Raw genomic sequence first — 15804 nt, forward strand, 5'->3', positions numbered from 1 at the left:
GCTGCCCAAGGCCTTGGGAGCCCACCTCTTGCATCAGCATGACTTGGATGTAAGACATGGAGTCAAAGGAGATCATTTTGGAGCATTAAGATTTGATGACTGCCCTATTGGATTTTGCACTTGCATGGGGCCTATAACCCCTTTGTTTTGGCCAATTTCTCCCATTTAGAATGGGTGTATTTTCCAATGCCTGTACCCCCATTGTATCTAGGAAGTAACTAACTTGCTTTTGATTTTACAGGTTCCTAGGCAGAAGGGGCTTGCCTTGTCTCAGATAAGACTCTGGACATGGATTAATCCTAGAATGAACTAAGAATTTTGGGGGACTATTGGAAAGGCATGATTGGGTTTTAAAATGTAAGGGCATGAGATTTGGGAAGGGCTGGGTTGGAATGATATGGTTTGACTGTGTTGCCACCCAAATCTCATCTTGAATTGTGGCTCCCATAATCTCCATGTGTGGTGGACCATTCAATTACCAGTGTGAGGTAACTGAATCATGAGGGCAGTTTCCCCAATACTAATCTTGTGATCTCATGAGATCTTATGGTTTTTATAAGGGGTTCCCATTTGCTTGCCTCTCATTCGTCTCTCTCCTGCTGCCATATTAAGAAAGAAGTGTTTGCTTCCGCTTCCACCATGATTGTAAGTTCCCTGAGGCCTCCCCAGCCATGTAGAACTGTGAGTCAATTAAACCTCTTTCCTTTATTTCTTCATAGCAGTGTGAGAACAGACTAATACACAGGGTCTCACTCTATCATCCAAGCTGGAATGCAGTGGTGTGTTCATTGTAGCCTCAAACTCCTAGGCTCAGGTGATCCTCCCACCTCATTCTCCCAAGTGCTAGGATTACTGGCATGCACCACCACACCCAGCTAATTTTTTTTTTTTTTTAAGAAATGGGGTCTTGCTGTGTTGCCTAGGCTGGTCCTGAGCTCCTGGCCTCAACAGATCCTCCTGCCTTGGCCTCCCAAAGCACTGGGATTATAGGCATGAGCCACTGTGCCCAGTCAAGAGACAATTCTTATGGAAAGAAAGGATTTTAAAAACTGAAATAATTAGTCAGAGAGCTGTTTTATGACTATTAGGCATTCCAGAAAGAGAGAACAGAAAAAAAAATGGAGAGCAAGAAGTTATCAGAAATAACACAATTTATCGACAAATGAGATTGAATAAAGAATATTATTTTTCAGATTAAAAATAACCACCAAGGGTCCACTATAATAAATAAAAATAAAACTACATGAGAGAACAGTATCATGACATTTCAGATGACTGGCAATAAAGAGAAAATTGTAACAGCTCCCAGACAGGAAAAAAAATAGCTTCCAAACAAAGGATTAAAAACTATAAATGCGTCAGATCTCTCTACAATATTCCTGGAAGCTAAAAGACAATGAGCAATATCTTCCAGCAATTTCTAATTGTTCATCCTGTACTCAAACTATCATTTCAATGGGAAGGGAGAATTATTGTATTTTTAGGCAAGAATAGTTACCTTCCATATGGAGAGTCAGACCCTGAAGAAAAAGGCACAGTTGATTGTCTATTTCTGCTTCAATTCTCCTGCAGGCCAAAGCCTGATATCCACCCCCATATCTCTCACCCCCCAGTATCCACAGCCATATGCTTCAGGAGACTCTGAACTCCTCCCCAGCTCCAGCTCCAGAGGTAAATCATGACTGGTCTCTTTCTTTTCTTTCTTTTTTTTTTTTGAGATGGAGTCTCCCTCTTGTTGCCCAGGCTGGAGTGCAATGATGTGATCATGGCTCACTGCAAACTCTGTCTCCCAGGTTCAAGAGAGTCTCCTGCCTCAGCCTCCTAAGTAAAGCTGGGATTACAGGCATGCACCACCACGCCCAGGCGATTTTTTTTTTTTTTTTTTTTTGAGACAGAGTTTCGCTCTTGTTACCCAGGCTGGAGTGCAATGGCACGATCTCAGCTCACCGCAACCTCCGCCTCCTGGGTTGAAGCAATTCTCCTGCCTCAGCCTCCTGAGTAGCTGGGATTACAGGCATGCGCCACCATGCCCAGCTAATTTTTTGTATTTTTAGTAGAGACGGGGTTTCACCATGTTGACTAGGGTGGTAACGATCTCTTGACCTCGTGATCCGCCCACCTCGGCCTCCCAAAGTGCTGGGATTACAGGCGTGAGTCATCGCGCCCAGCCTCTCTCTCTTTTTTTTTTTTAAAGACAGAGCTCACTTTGTTGACCAAGCCAGTCTGGAACTCCTGGCCTCAAGCAATCCTTCCACCTCAGCCTCCCAAAGTGCTAGGACTACAGGTGTGAGCCACCACAACCGGCCCATGATTAGTCTCTAAATCAGCCTTGGTGATCCAATTCCCCTTGAGGTAGAGTTGGCTAAGGCATAAGCATGTGACCCTCTTCTGCTCAATGAGAGGTAGGAGAAGTTGGCTGAGGGTCTCCTGTGAGAATTTCTTTTCAAATTAAAGGTATGTGTCTTAGGTCAGGTTTAACACCAAGATGGGAATTTGTGTGCAAATAATTTAGTATGGAAGTGATCCCAGGTGTGTCAAGAGAGAACACCTGGGAGGAAGCAGGACAGGGAAGGGGGGGAGACCAAGCAAAGGTGACTCTTCCTGATTCCAAAGAACTCTGGAAGTGTACATTTCACCACAGAGCTGTCCCATGAAGGCAAAGGAGCTGGAATTCACACTCCTGCCCTACCAGTCATTGGCCAGGGGCCTTACAGGGGGAAGATAATGCCCAAGTTCAACTTCTCAGCTCTTGCTGGCTAAGAAGCTCCAGTAGCCCAAGGGCAGTTCTAAGAGCTGATTATCAGAAGTAAAAGGGAGGAACAGGCACACAAATAGTTCAAAAGAATAAAAGAAAGAAAAAGATTCAAGGGGTTCTGGGTGGAAGGCCAATATTGTCTTCTATAGCAGTGGTCCCCAACCTTTTGGCACCAGAGACTGGTTTTGTGGAAGACAACTTTTCCATAGACTGGTGTGGTGGGGGATGGTTTTGGGATGATTCAAGCACATTACATTTATTGTGTACTTTATTTCTATTATTATTAAATTGTAATATATAATGAAATAATTATACAACTCAGCGTAATGTAAAACCAGTGGAATCCCTGAGCTCATTTTCCTGCAACTGGATGGTCCCTTCTGGGGGTGACAAGCATTCAGGCATTAGATTCTCCTGAGGAGCACAAAACCTAGATCTTCTGTATGTGAAGTTCACAATAGGTTTCACACTTGTGATGGTTAATATTGAGTGTCAACTTGATTGGATTGAAGGATGCAAAGTATTGCTCCTGGGTATGTGTATGAGGATGTTGCCAAAGGAGATTAACATTTGAGTCAGTGGACTGGGAGAGGCAGACTCACCCTCAATGTGGGTGGGCACCATCTAATCAACTGCCAGCTCAGCTAGAATAAAGCAGACTTGCTGAGTCTTCCGGCCTTCATTTTTCTCCCATGCTGGATGCTTCCTGCCCTCAAATGTTGGACTCCAAGTTCTTCAGCTTTTGGACTCTTGGACTTACACCAGTGATTTGCCAGGGTCTCTCACGCCTTTGGCTGCAGACTGAAGGCTGCATTGTTGGCTTCCTACTTTTGAGGTTTGGAACTCAGACAGGCTCCCTTGCTTCTCAGCTTGCAGATGGCCTACTGTGGGTCTTCATCTTGCGATCATGTGAGCCAATACCCCTTAATAAACTCCCCTTCATATATACATCTATCCTATTAGTTCTGTCCTTCTAGAGAACCCTGGATAACATAGCACTCCTATAAGAATCTAATGCCACACTGATCTGACAGGAGGTGGAGCTCAGGCAGTAATGCGAGTGATGCGGAGTGGTGAATACAGACGAAGCTTTGCACACTCGCCTGTCACTCACCTCCTGCTGTACGGCCCCATTGCTAATAGGCCACAGACCAGTACTAGTCCATGGCCCAGGGATTGGGGACCCCTGTTCTACAGGATGCAAGAGGAATTCTCTCTGACCAACCTTCTTGTACCATGAAGAAAGGCTTTCAAAAAGAAGGTGGGGATGTACGGAGCAGGGTAGACTGGAGAGATGACAAGAAACTGGGTCTTTGATGATGTTGCTGAGCTAGTGATTGACCTACATTGGCAGTGACCCACACCCAGCCTTCTTGTTATGTGATATAATACATTCTCCATGTGATTTGAGCTATCATAAATGAGGTTTTCCACTACTTTCAACCAAAAACGTGCTAAATGATCCAAGGAGAAAGGTAAATTATCTATGATAGAACAGAGAATAGTTGTAAGCAAAAATTAAAGCAGCCCTGATGCAGAGTGAGCACTGAAAGGATCCTTCTGGGAGATGAAGGAGAATACTAGTGGGGATGTGGGGGCCAGTGGGTACCACCTTGGCCTTTTCCACCAAGGCACCCTCTGAAATGGTGGCTCCATGCTCCTTAGCTCCCTCTGATAGACTTAGTTCCAACAGGTGCCATGTTGGTGCTCTGTGGAGAGCAAATAGAGAAAACTTAGATTTTGAAATCAGAAGACATTTTTAAAACCAGGAAAGCAAACGCAATGTGCCACATTCACAAATGTTACTTGTATTTGCACAGTAGCTTTCAAACCAGCTTCAGGGATCTCAAGCGTCCACCCCATTTTGTGTTTAGCCCTTTGACACATGGGGGTTACAAGTGAACTTGTAAGACAGAATTTTATAGATTAAAGAAAAAGAAAGATTAAAAAATCTTTGCATTATACCATGTAGTCTGTTTAATAAAATATTTCATTGCATGGTGACCTCTACTGGCCGAATAAATGCATCACCAGGACTGATGAAATAAGCCAATTTAGTCTGTTTAGCCAAGGAATTGGCTAATATGGAAAGACAATGCTAGCCAAATATGTTATTTAGAATTGTTAAGGCCCAGTTGTACTCTCAATATGTTTATTTTTAAAAAGATTTTGTAAAACGTTTCAAACGTATGAGATATGGAGGATAATATAATAAACACATACCTGCCACCTAAATTTATCAAGTCTTAATATTTTGTCTTCTTTATCCAGAGTTTTAAATTTAATTATTTATTTATTTATTTTAGAGAGAGGGTCTCATTCTGTCACCCAGGCTGGACTGCAGTTGTGTGATCATAACCCACTGTAACCCAGAACTCCTGAGCAATGTCCTGCCTCGGCCTCCCAAGTCAGTAGGACCAATATATTTTTTTTAAAATAAGACAGTTACATACATGTGAAGCCCTTATATCCTGACTTCCTGTAAACAGACCCTTTATCCCCTCTCAAGAGGGCATTGTGGCCAGGCATAGTGGCTCACACCTGTAATCTCAGCACTTTGGGAGGCCAAGGCAACAGGATCACCTGAGGTCGAGAGTTGGAGACCAGCCTGACCAACATAGAGAAACCTCATCTCTACTAAAAATACAAAAATTGGCCAGACGTGGTGGTGCATGCTTGTAATCCCAGCTACTCAGGAGGCTGAGGCAGGAGAATAACTTGAACCTGGGAGGCGGAGGTTGTGGTGAGCCGAGATTGCACTATTGCACTCCAGCCTGGGCAACAAGAGGGAGACTCTATCTCAAAAAAAAAAAAAGAAAGAAAGAGGGCATTGCTTAGCTGGGTGGGGTGGCTCATACCTATAATCCCAGCACTTTGGGAGACTGAGATAGGAAGATGACTTGGGCCCAGGAGTTCAAGACCAACCTGGGAAACATAGTTAGAAATCATCTCTACAAAAAAATAAATAATTACCTAGGCATAGTGGTGTGCATCTATAGTTCCAGTTACTTAGGAGGCTGAGACAGGAGGATTATTGCTTGAGCCCAGGAGGTGGAGGCTACAGTGAGTTATGATCATGCCACTGCACTCCAGCCTGGCAACAGAGCAAGACCCTATCTCAAACAAAACAAAACAAAACAGGCAGCACTGCTTGGTGTTTATCTTTCCCATGAATCTTTTCATATTTCTTCATATGTATTCACACATATGTATTCATACAGAATATAGGATATTGTGTTGCCAGCTTTATGTTTTTATACAAATGGAATAACACACATATAGTTACAAATTTCACAATTTTTTGCTGGCTGAATTGGCCCATTATTGAGATCATGTTCCCCTTCCCCAGGGCAACAAACAAAACCCTGAGATTTAAACTGATGGGGAGGGCTGGGCCTGCTGACTCACACCTATAATCCCAGTCTTTTGGGAATCAGAGCGGGGAGGATTGCTTGAGCCTAGGAGTTCAAGACCAGCCTGGGCAACATGACAAGACCGTGTCTCTTAAAATAAATAAATAATAAACTGATTGATAGGGAAAAAAATGTCCTTTCATAATAGAGGTAGGGGCTGGGTGCAGTGGCTTATGCCTGTAATCCCAACACTTTGGGAGGCCACGGCGGGCGGATCACTTGAGGTCAGTTCAAGACCAGTCTGGTCAACATGGTGAAATACTGTCTGTACTTAAAAAAATACAAAAATAAGCCAGGCATGATGGCAGGTACCTGTAATCCCATCTACTTGGGAGGCTTAGGCAGGAGAATCGCTTGAACCCGAGAGGTGGAGGTTGCAGTGAGCTGAGATCGCTAAGACAGTGCCACTGCACTCGAGCCTATGTGACAGAGTGAGATTCCATCTCAAAAACAAACTAACAAACAAACAAATAATAGAGGTAGGTAAGATAAAGTTGCCAAAAGAGATTCAGTACAAAAATATTTGAAAACCAGGACAATGGAGAAAACTAGCGGTAGCTGATATTATTGAGCACTTATAATATGCCAGATACTTTTCTAAGTGCTTTCTTTAAATAATTGAATCCTCACAGCAACTCTATGCAATAGCTTCTATCATGGCCTCCATTTTACAAAGAAGGAAGCCAAGGCAAAGAGGTTGCTAGCTTGTCTAAGCTCACATATCTGAGTCGTGGGGCCTGCAGTCTGACTTCCTGCTCTGAATGCAATGTGACACATAGATGAAGCCCTGTCAAGAATTCTAAGCACCACAAGAAGCACCCTTATAAACCAATCACTCGCTGCTGCTGATGCACTTGAACTATACCATGCCCCTTCCTTGTGGCTTTCTAAGAACCCCAGCCAGCTCAAGAGAGGGCTGAGAGTGGTCCTGTTGCCTCTTTTCAGAGATTTAACTGGCCAGAACTTGAGCATCCTCTTACATGCAAAACTTCATTGTCCCTTGGCATGAGAAACTATTGATAAGATTTGTTCCTGATTCCAACAACTGTGACCTGAGACAAGTTAAAAATATATTTTTTTGGATCGTTAACCTTCTCTAAAATAAGACAAAATATTATCCTTTTCCTTCTGAAATAATCTTATTGTGATGAGGAATAATTTATCATGCTGTGACATCCTAAGTCACTAAATGGGAGGATCTGGCAGCCCTGCTTCATACACCCAACGCACTTATCTGCAAAAGTTGATATGTATGAGAGCTTGTGGCTTTAAGTCTTTAACAGAAAGAGGAGGCAGATCTCCAGGCCTAAGGAACACATATGAGGAACATGAACTCTGGCTGATGTCTACTCCCCTTGGGAAGGCCTTATTGGGAAAAAAGAGAATAACGTGGGATCTGAATGTCTGATATCAAGTTGTGGATCCCTAACTTACTAACTAGCTTTCTCACTTTCCAACCTCAGGTGACTTAATAACCCTCTCTGTGCTACAAGTCCATCCTCTACAAAATTATAGTTAATAAACTTATAAAATAAAATAGTATCTACCTAATAAACTTGCTATGAAGAGCAAATGAGTTAATACATATGCTGCAATTAGAAAGTTGCTGGCAACTGTTATATATGTAATAAATGTTAAGTATGTGGTATGGTCTGAATTGTGGCATCCCCCTCAAATTCATATGTTGGAACGGAATATCCACTGGGATACTATTAAGAGTAAGGGCCTTTTGGGAACTAATTAAGTCATAAGAACATCACCTTTGTGTATGGAATTAGCGTTCTTATAAAAGAGGTTGGGCTGGGTACAGTGGCTCATGCCTGTAATCCCAGCACTTGGGGAGGCTGAGGAAGGAGGATCACTTGAGCCCAGGAGTTTGTGACCAGCCTGGGCAACATAGCAAGACACTGTTTTACCAAAAACAAACAAACAAACAAACAAAAAAAAAAACAGGGAACTGCCTTGCCTCTTCTGCCAATTAAGAACACAAAAAGAAAGCACCATCTTTGAAAAAGAGAGCAGACTGTTACCAGACACCTCAACAACCACAACGAGTGCCTTGATCTTGGACTTTCCAGACTCCTGAACTCAGCAATACATTTTTGTTGTTTATAAATGGCCCAGTCTGTGGCATTTTGTTATAGCAGCTCAAATAGACTAAAACAATGTGGTTGATATCATTATCATTATCACCATTAATATGTGGCTCAGGGAACTTGGTCTGCCCTTCTATTGAGAAAGGGGCAAAGAAACTGAAGGGCCTGTTTTTTGTGGATAAACAGCAAATCTGAGAGTACTATTGAGTTCTTAATAGCTGAGGTTTTCAAATTCTATGAGCAATTTCACTGATAAGAATGTTTTATACTCTTTGAGTATCAATTTTCTTCTAGCCATGTCTAAGAAAAATGTAACATATATTCATTCAATATCAACTGAATGTCCACCACATGATAAGCAGTTTTCTAACCATGGGGATACAGTAGTGAACAACACAAAGTGCTTTCCTTAGCGTATCTTGTTTTTTAATGAGACTGACAAAGAGAAAACTAAAATACCATCAGTTAGTGAAACATGCTACGTAGAGTACTGCAGATAGAAAATATTTAAATAGGAGTTGCTTGGAGGTTGGCGGCGTGGGGCTGAAGGCTAGCAGACGGAGCGATCATGTCACACAAACAAATCTACTATTCGGACAAATACGATGATGAGGAGTTTGAGTATCAGCATGTTATGCTGCCCAAGGACATAGCCAGGCTGGTCCCTAAAACCCATTTGATGTCTGAATCTGAATGGAGGAATCTTGGCGTTCAGCAGAGTCAGGGTTGGGTCCATGATATGATCCATGAACCAGAACCTCACAACTTACTGTTCCGGCACCACGACCCAAGAAGCTGAAGAAATGAAGCTGGCAAGTCACTTTTCAGCTTCAAGCTTTACACAGCTGTCCTTACTTCCTAACACCTTTCTGATGACATTATTGTGTTGCCTTCTTGTTTCTCACTTTGATATTTAAAAGATGTTCAATACACTGTTTGAATGTGCTGGTAACTGCTTTGCTTCTTAAGTAGAGCCACCACCACCATAGCCCAGCCTGATGAGTGCTCTGTGGACCCACAGCCTCAACTGAGTGTGACCCCAGAAGCCGAGGTGTGCTGTGTATCCAGAACACACTTGGCAGGTGGAGGAGGCATCTGAGATTAAGACCATGGCTGTTACAGGGATTGTGTAAACTTGTTTTTGTTTTTTTCTGTCGGGTGTTGTATGTATGGTGACTTGTGGATTTATGTTTCAGTGTACTGGAAACTTTCCATTTTATTCAAGAAATCTGTTCATGTTATAAACCTTGATTAAAGAGGAAGTTTTTATAATCAAAAAAAAGAAAAGAAAAGATTTAAATAGAGTAGTCAAAGAAGGTATCTCTGAAGAAAGGTGACATTTGAATGAAATGGGTTGGCAGGGAGCAACACAAATATTTGAAAGAACAATCAAGTCAAAGCAAGTCCAATGACTCTGGAACAGGAACAAGCTTAACCTATTTGAGGAACAGCAAGAAAACCAGAATGGCTATAGCAGTGGTGGCAGCAGGCAGAATTTTTAAGAAATATGGTTAGAAACTAGGTAGGGAAAAAACATCATGTAAGGCCTTGTAGTCTTTAATAGTTTGAGTTTTAGTCTAAAAATGATCACAAATCATGGTAGGTTTTGAGGAGACAAATGACAAGTTGTGATTTACATTTTAGAAAGGCCATTCAGATCACTGTGTAAAAAACAGTGGAGTGCAGTGGCTCACAGCTGTAATCCCAGCACTTTGGGAGGCTTAGGTGAATGGATCACCTGAGGTCAAGAATTCGACACCAGCCTGGCCAACATGGTGACACCTCCATCTCTACTAAAAATACAAAAATTAGCCAGGCATGGTGGCAGGTGCCTGTAATCCCAGCTACTCAGGGGGCTGAGGCAGGAGAATTGCTTGAACCCAGGAGGTGGAGGTTGCAGTGAGCCGAGATCATGTCACTGCACTCCAGCCTGGGTGACAGAGTGAGACTCTGGTTCAAAAAGAAAAAAAAAATAGACCATGGCAGGCCAAGAGTGGAAGCAAGGAGAGCCATCCTGAGGCTACTGTTTGGGCCACATGAGACATGAGGGTCACTTGGCTGAGGGTAGAGATGCAGATCATGGGAAATAGTCAGATTATGGATCTTTTTTGAAGGTAAAGCTGACCAAAGCTGCTGAAGGACTAGATATGATGTGTAAGATAAAGAAAGGAATCAAGGATGAAACTTGTGCCGTTGGCCCAATTAATTGGCTAAGTGAATGGAGGTGCCATTGACTGAGACAGGAAAGATGAGATAAGGTCTAGTTTAGGGTTGTCCAATCATTTTGCTTCCCTGGGCTACACTGGAAGAATTGTCTTGAGCCACACATAAAATACACTAACAGTAACAATAGCTGATGAGCTTTAAAAAATAAATCACAAAATAATCTCATAAAGTTTTAACAAAGTTTATGAATTTGTATTGGGCCCCACTCAAAGCAGTCCTGGACTGCGTGCCACCCATGGGCCACGGGTTGAATAAACGTGGTCTAGTTTGATGGGGTATGGGTTATATTTGGACTTTTCAAATTTAGATGAAAAATAATCCAAACAGTGATGGGGTGCTCAGCAGAAATTTTAGAGAGGAAGATTTATCTTTGGGTCTCAATAGGATCCAGATGATATTAAACAGAGTAGATAATATCAACTAGGGAATGAAGTTCAAAGGCTGAGGTCAAGGACACTACAACATTTAGAGTTTAGCAAGAAGAAGAATAACCAGCAAGGAATACTGAGTAGTGTCTAGCAAGGTGTGAAGGATACCAGCAAATGATGGTATGCTATAAGTCAAATAAAGAAAATGCATCCTGGAGGAAGTCATGATCAAATGAGTCAAGTGATCTGAGTCTTCTATAATCTTTAGCTATCACGGAATAAACTTAATAGGTGTCATCTACATAAATGTACCTAGTAGTTTATAGCAGCATTTCTCAAAGTGTGTTTGTTGATATTGAAGGAAATGTAAATATTTACTGCAAAATATATTTCTTTGACATATTTTGAAATGGCTGCCACCTGGCCAGCAAATGGAAGCAGCCTTGCAAAGCTGTCTTTTGTGGGGAAAATATGCATTTGTAGAGAATTTCCATTAATGCATCTATGTCCTCACCCCTTTCTATGCCTTTCTTGAATGCATGAAAGGTTGAGAGTCTGACCACTTTAAAAGTCTGAAAAGAAACATTTACCATCTATTCTCTCCAAGGGAGGCTTTGTCTACATTACAAGGCCACCTTTGCTAGCCAAACTTCTTACTTTCTCTCACATCATCTGTTGATTTATCAACATAACCTGTTTCTGGCCACCCTCTGAGTCTGTATTATTGACTGTGGCTCAGGATGTTGGGTCTTCACTCTTAAGGCTCCTGTGTACACACATTAAATAAATTTGCATGCCTTTTCTTCTGTTAATCAATCTGCCTTATGTCAATGATTTTTTAGTGAAGCTCTAGGTGGTCAAGAACCTATGGTTCCCCGAGTACAATAATTACATAGGATGTTCTGCAAAAAAGGAGTGCAATGATCAATAATGGGATATGTTTTTCAGAAATTCATGATCCACATTAGTATATTTAAAGCTCTGAGCAGTCCATAAAAAAGAAAACTTCCACCTTTTAAAAACAGGAATTTCCCAAATTATTTTTTTCCTAAAAATCAAATTGAGGATAACCTACAGAGCGAGCCTGCACCACCGCAGTGCCTGTATTCTGTCAGAGGCAGGCTACACACGGATCCTGTAATGCATGAAATAACTTTTAAAAAATCTCAAGGGGTTACAAAGATCATTTAAATATGTTAAAAGCTCTAAATGATTAGAACTGCCTAAAATAATGTTTCCCTTCCCAAAACCCACTTTGTTTTAAACTCAAAACATTCCTTCAGTCCTTGTGCATAACTTTATTGATTCTGAAAAGGGAGAAAGTCCTCATAAGGAGGAATGTGCTTCTTCATCATTATTATGTATTATGTCCACTACCTCAAAATGGAGTGGTTCATTTTATTTGTATGGTTTGGTAGCTAGCGACCCTGGTTCTATATTGGAATCACCTACAGATACTTTGAGTAACCCATGTGCTTGAGCCTTCCCCTTAGAAATTCTGATTTAATAATACAAAATCTAACTCAGCCAACTGAGAATATGTGACATGCGACAGAGGTTGAGAACTATTTGTGAGGATAACAAAACTAGCGTTTTAGGCCCTGTAAAATTTACTTTTAAAAATCAGTTCAGGCCAGGTGCAGTGGCTCATACCTGTAATCCCAGCATGTTGAGAGGCCGAGGCAGGTGGATCACAGGTCAGGAGTTCAAGACCAGCCTAGCCAAGATGGTGAAACCCCGTCTCTACTAAAAACTACAAAAAAAATTAGCTAGGCACAGTGGAATGCACCTGTAATCCCAGCTACTCAGGAAGCTAAAGCAGAAGAGTTGCTTGAACCCAGGAGGTGGAGGTTGCAGTGAGTCAAGATCGTGCCACTACACTCCAGGCTGGGTGACGGAGCGGGACTGTCTCAAAAAAAAAATCAGCCGGGCGCGGTGGCTCAAGCCTGTAATCCCAGCACTTTGGGAGGCCGAGGCGGGTGGATCCCGAGGTCAAGAGATCGAGACCGTCCTGGTCAACATGGTGAAACCCCGTCTCTACTAAAACTACGAAAAATTAGCTGGGCATGGTGGTGCATGCCTGTAATCCCAGCTACTCAGGAGGCTGAGGCAGGAGAATTGCCTGAACCCAGGAGGCGGAGGTTGCGGTGAGCCGAGATCGCGCCATTGCACTCCAGCCTGGGTAACAAGAGTGAAACTCCGTCTCAAAAAAAAAAAAAAAAAAAAAAAAATCAGTTCATACCCACATTTCTCCCCTCTGCATCTCTGTTCAGACCTTTTTAATTAAATCTCACTGGCTTAGGCACTCTCCCTGTGAAACCGCCTTTGCAAAATTCATAACTGAGTAAGTACAGTGAAAGAAGTCTGACCTAACTGATACCACCTTATTTCTAACATCCAAGCTGTCCTTGTCTATTCCTAGGTGTAGGCCAAACTAACTTTGGGAGGAACTTAGTTTATAGTCTAGCTTTAAAACAAAGAATATAACAGCCCTTTCCCCAAACAAACCCCCTTCCTGCCTGGGGACTAAACTACCTTTGCAGGACTAACAAATTAGCTACAAGACACGTTATGGTTTAGCCGTCATGCAACTGGAAGCTGCGAGATTCTAAACCTCCCCCAATGACTTCTGGGAATAAAATCACTATTGTAAAACCTAAGATCAGTGTTTAAGATATTTTGCAGACCCTGCACTCGATGGATCAGCTGGCACCACCCAGATCAATAATCAGGCTCATCTAACCTTGTGACCCCCACCCAAGAAGTGACTCAGTGCAAGAAGGCAGCTTCGACTCCCTACGATTTCATCTCTGACCCCACCAATTATCACTCCTGATTCACTAGTCCCCTACCCACCAAATTATCCTTAAAAAACACCAATCCCGGCCAGGCGTGGTGGCTCATGCCTGTAATCCTAGCACTTCGGGAGGCCGAGATGGGTGGATCGCCTGAGGTCAGGAGTTCAAGACCAGCCTGGCCATCATGGTGAAACCCCATCTTAAAACACACACACACACACACACACACACACACACCAATCCCCAAGTTTTCAGGGAGATGGGTTTGAGTAATAATAAAACTCTGGTCTCCCACACAGCCAGTTCTGCATGAATTACTCTTTCACAATTGCAATTCCCATGTCTTGATAAATCAGCCTGCCTAGGCAGCAGGTAAGGTGAACCCACTGGGTGATTGCACCTCCACCAAACTCCTGTTAGGGATACTGTTAGCATTACTCATTAGTCTGATGTTTATGTACAATGTGTGTGTGTGTTGCTTATCTTCCCAACCAGTCTATAATTCTTTATGGAGAGGAGCAATATCTTTATGTTTACCATGCATCATTCTAGCACAGTACATTTCACATAATAGGTACTCAATAAAGGATGTTTCAAAAGTACATATGTAGTTTGGATATTGATGAGACATTTATAAATGCAAAAATAAAGCAATTATAATTCATAATGAGACACATTAGTTTATATTAGCAATGGGATAGACTAAAATACAGGTTAAAACACAATACTTTAATATGGTAGACATAAGAATTTAGGAAATTTACAGATTTCAAAGTGTTGTTTAGGAAATTGTCCAAATCAAAACAGTCTTGGGAAATGCAACAGCATGGGGAATGTCATCTAGGCTTTATGGGAATCTTTCCACAGTATCTCTGCCTATTGGCATCCAGAATCATAAACGTATACTTACCCGGCAGGGGAGATACCATGATCACAGGATCATCAATGATTCTAGTGGTGAGAAATCAGTACCTGGCAATAGAAATCAGCACTTTATTGTGGGAAAGCCTGAATGGTTAGGAACCATGTGGGATATGAAGTCATATCTGCCACCCGAAACCTTCAATCTTTGGTTTCAGGTTGTGCATTTAGGATCATCACAAAACAGATTGAATCTCTCCCCTCATAGATATCCCATTAAATGACTATAAAGTCAACTATACTTATGAGTCTTACTCCATGAACTCAGTTGTACAAGAAGTATAATTTTACTCAAGGGATGACTTTTAAATCACAGAAATTATACAGGATTCTCTCTCCTAACCCACTCCAGCCCAAAAGCACCACCTTCCAATACCATCCCATTGGGGGTTAGGGTTTCAGCATGTAAATTTAGGGAGAAAATAAATATACAGTCTATAATACTAGGTTCATAATGTGCCTTAACCCTTATTCCCTTAGCTGGTATCCCCATTTCACTTTATTATCTTAAAACAGAACTTACTTCCCATGGAACCATCAGAGCCTGAAGCAGAGATCTCTTCTGATGCATCATCCTTTTTCCTGGCAGCAAAAATACTCTTCCTGCTAATACTAATTGAGCACTTACTATTTACCTGGCTTTGTTTTTCTCTTTCTTTCTTTTTTTTTTTTTAAAGACGGGGATTCACCATGTTGGTCAGGCTGGTCTTGAACCACTATGCCTGGCCTTTTTCTCTTTCTTTCTTTCTTTTTTTTTTGAGATAACATATCACTATGTTGCCCAGGCTGGCCTCAAACTCCTGGGCTCCAATGATCCTCCCACCTTGGCCTCCCAAAGTGCTGGAATTACAAAGTGAGCCACTGTGCCTGGCTAAGGCTTTGTTTTAAACTCTTTACATTTATCAAGCCCTATAATGTTCCCAAAAAAGCTTATCGTGCAGGGAGATGGATTTGAGTAATAATAAAATTATTATATTATTATTATTATCACAATATACAGACAAGAAAACTGAGACATAATTTACCCAAGGTCACAATGCCAGCGAGTAACTGGTAGGAAACATTCCAACCTAAGCATTTTTAATACTAGAATACAGTGCCTTAGTTACTCAACATTTAAACTGTACTACCTTAAAGACAATAACAATAAGTGTGTGAAAAGGTAGAAAGGATTTGATGGCGTTGGATGCATTATAAACAAAAGGGCTTTTTTTTCTTTTCTTTCTT

Source organism: Sapajus apella, unplaced genomic scaffold (assembly GCF_009761245.1).
Source record: "Sapajus apella isolate SASKATOON/1434 unplaced genomic scaffold, GSC_monkey_1.0 scaffold35, whole genome shotgun sequence".
Taxonomy (NCBI): domain Eukaryota; kingdom Metazoa; phylum Chordata; class Mammalia; order Primates; family Cebidae; genus Sapajus; species Sapajus apella.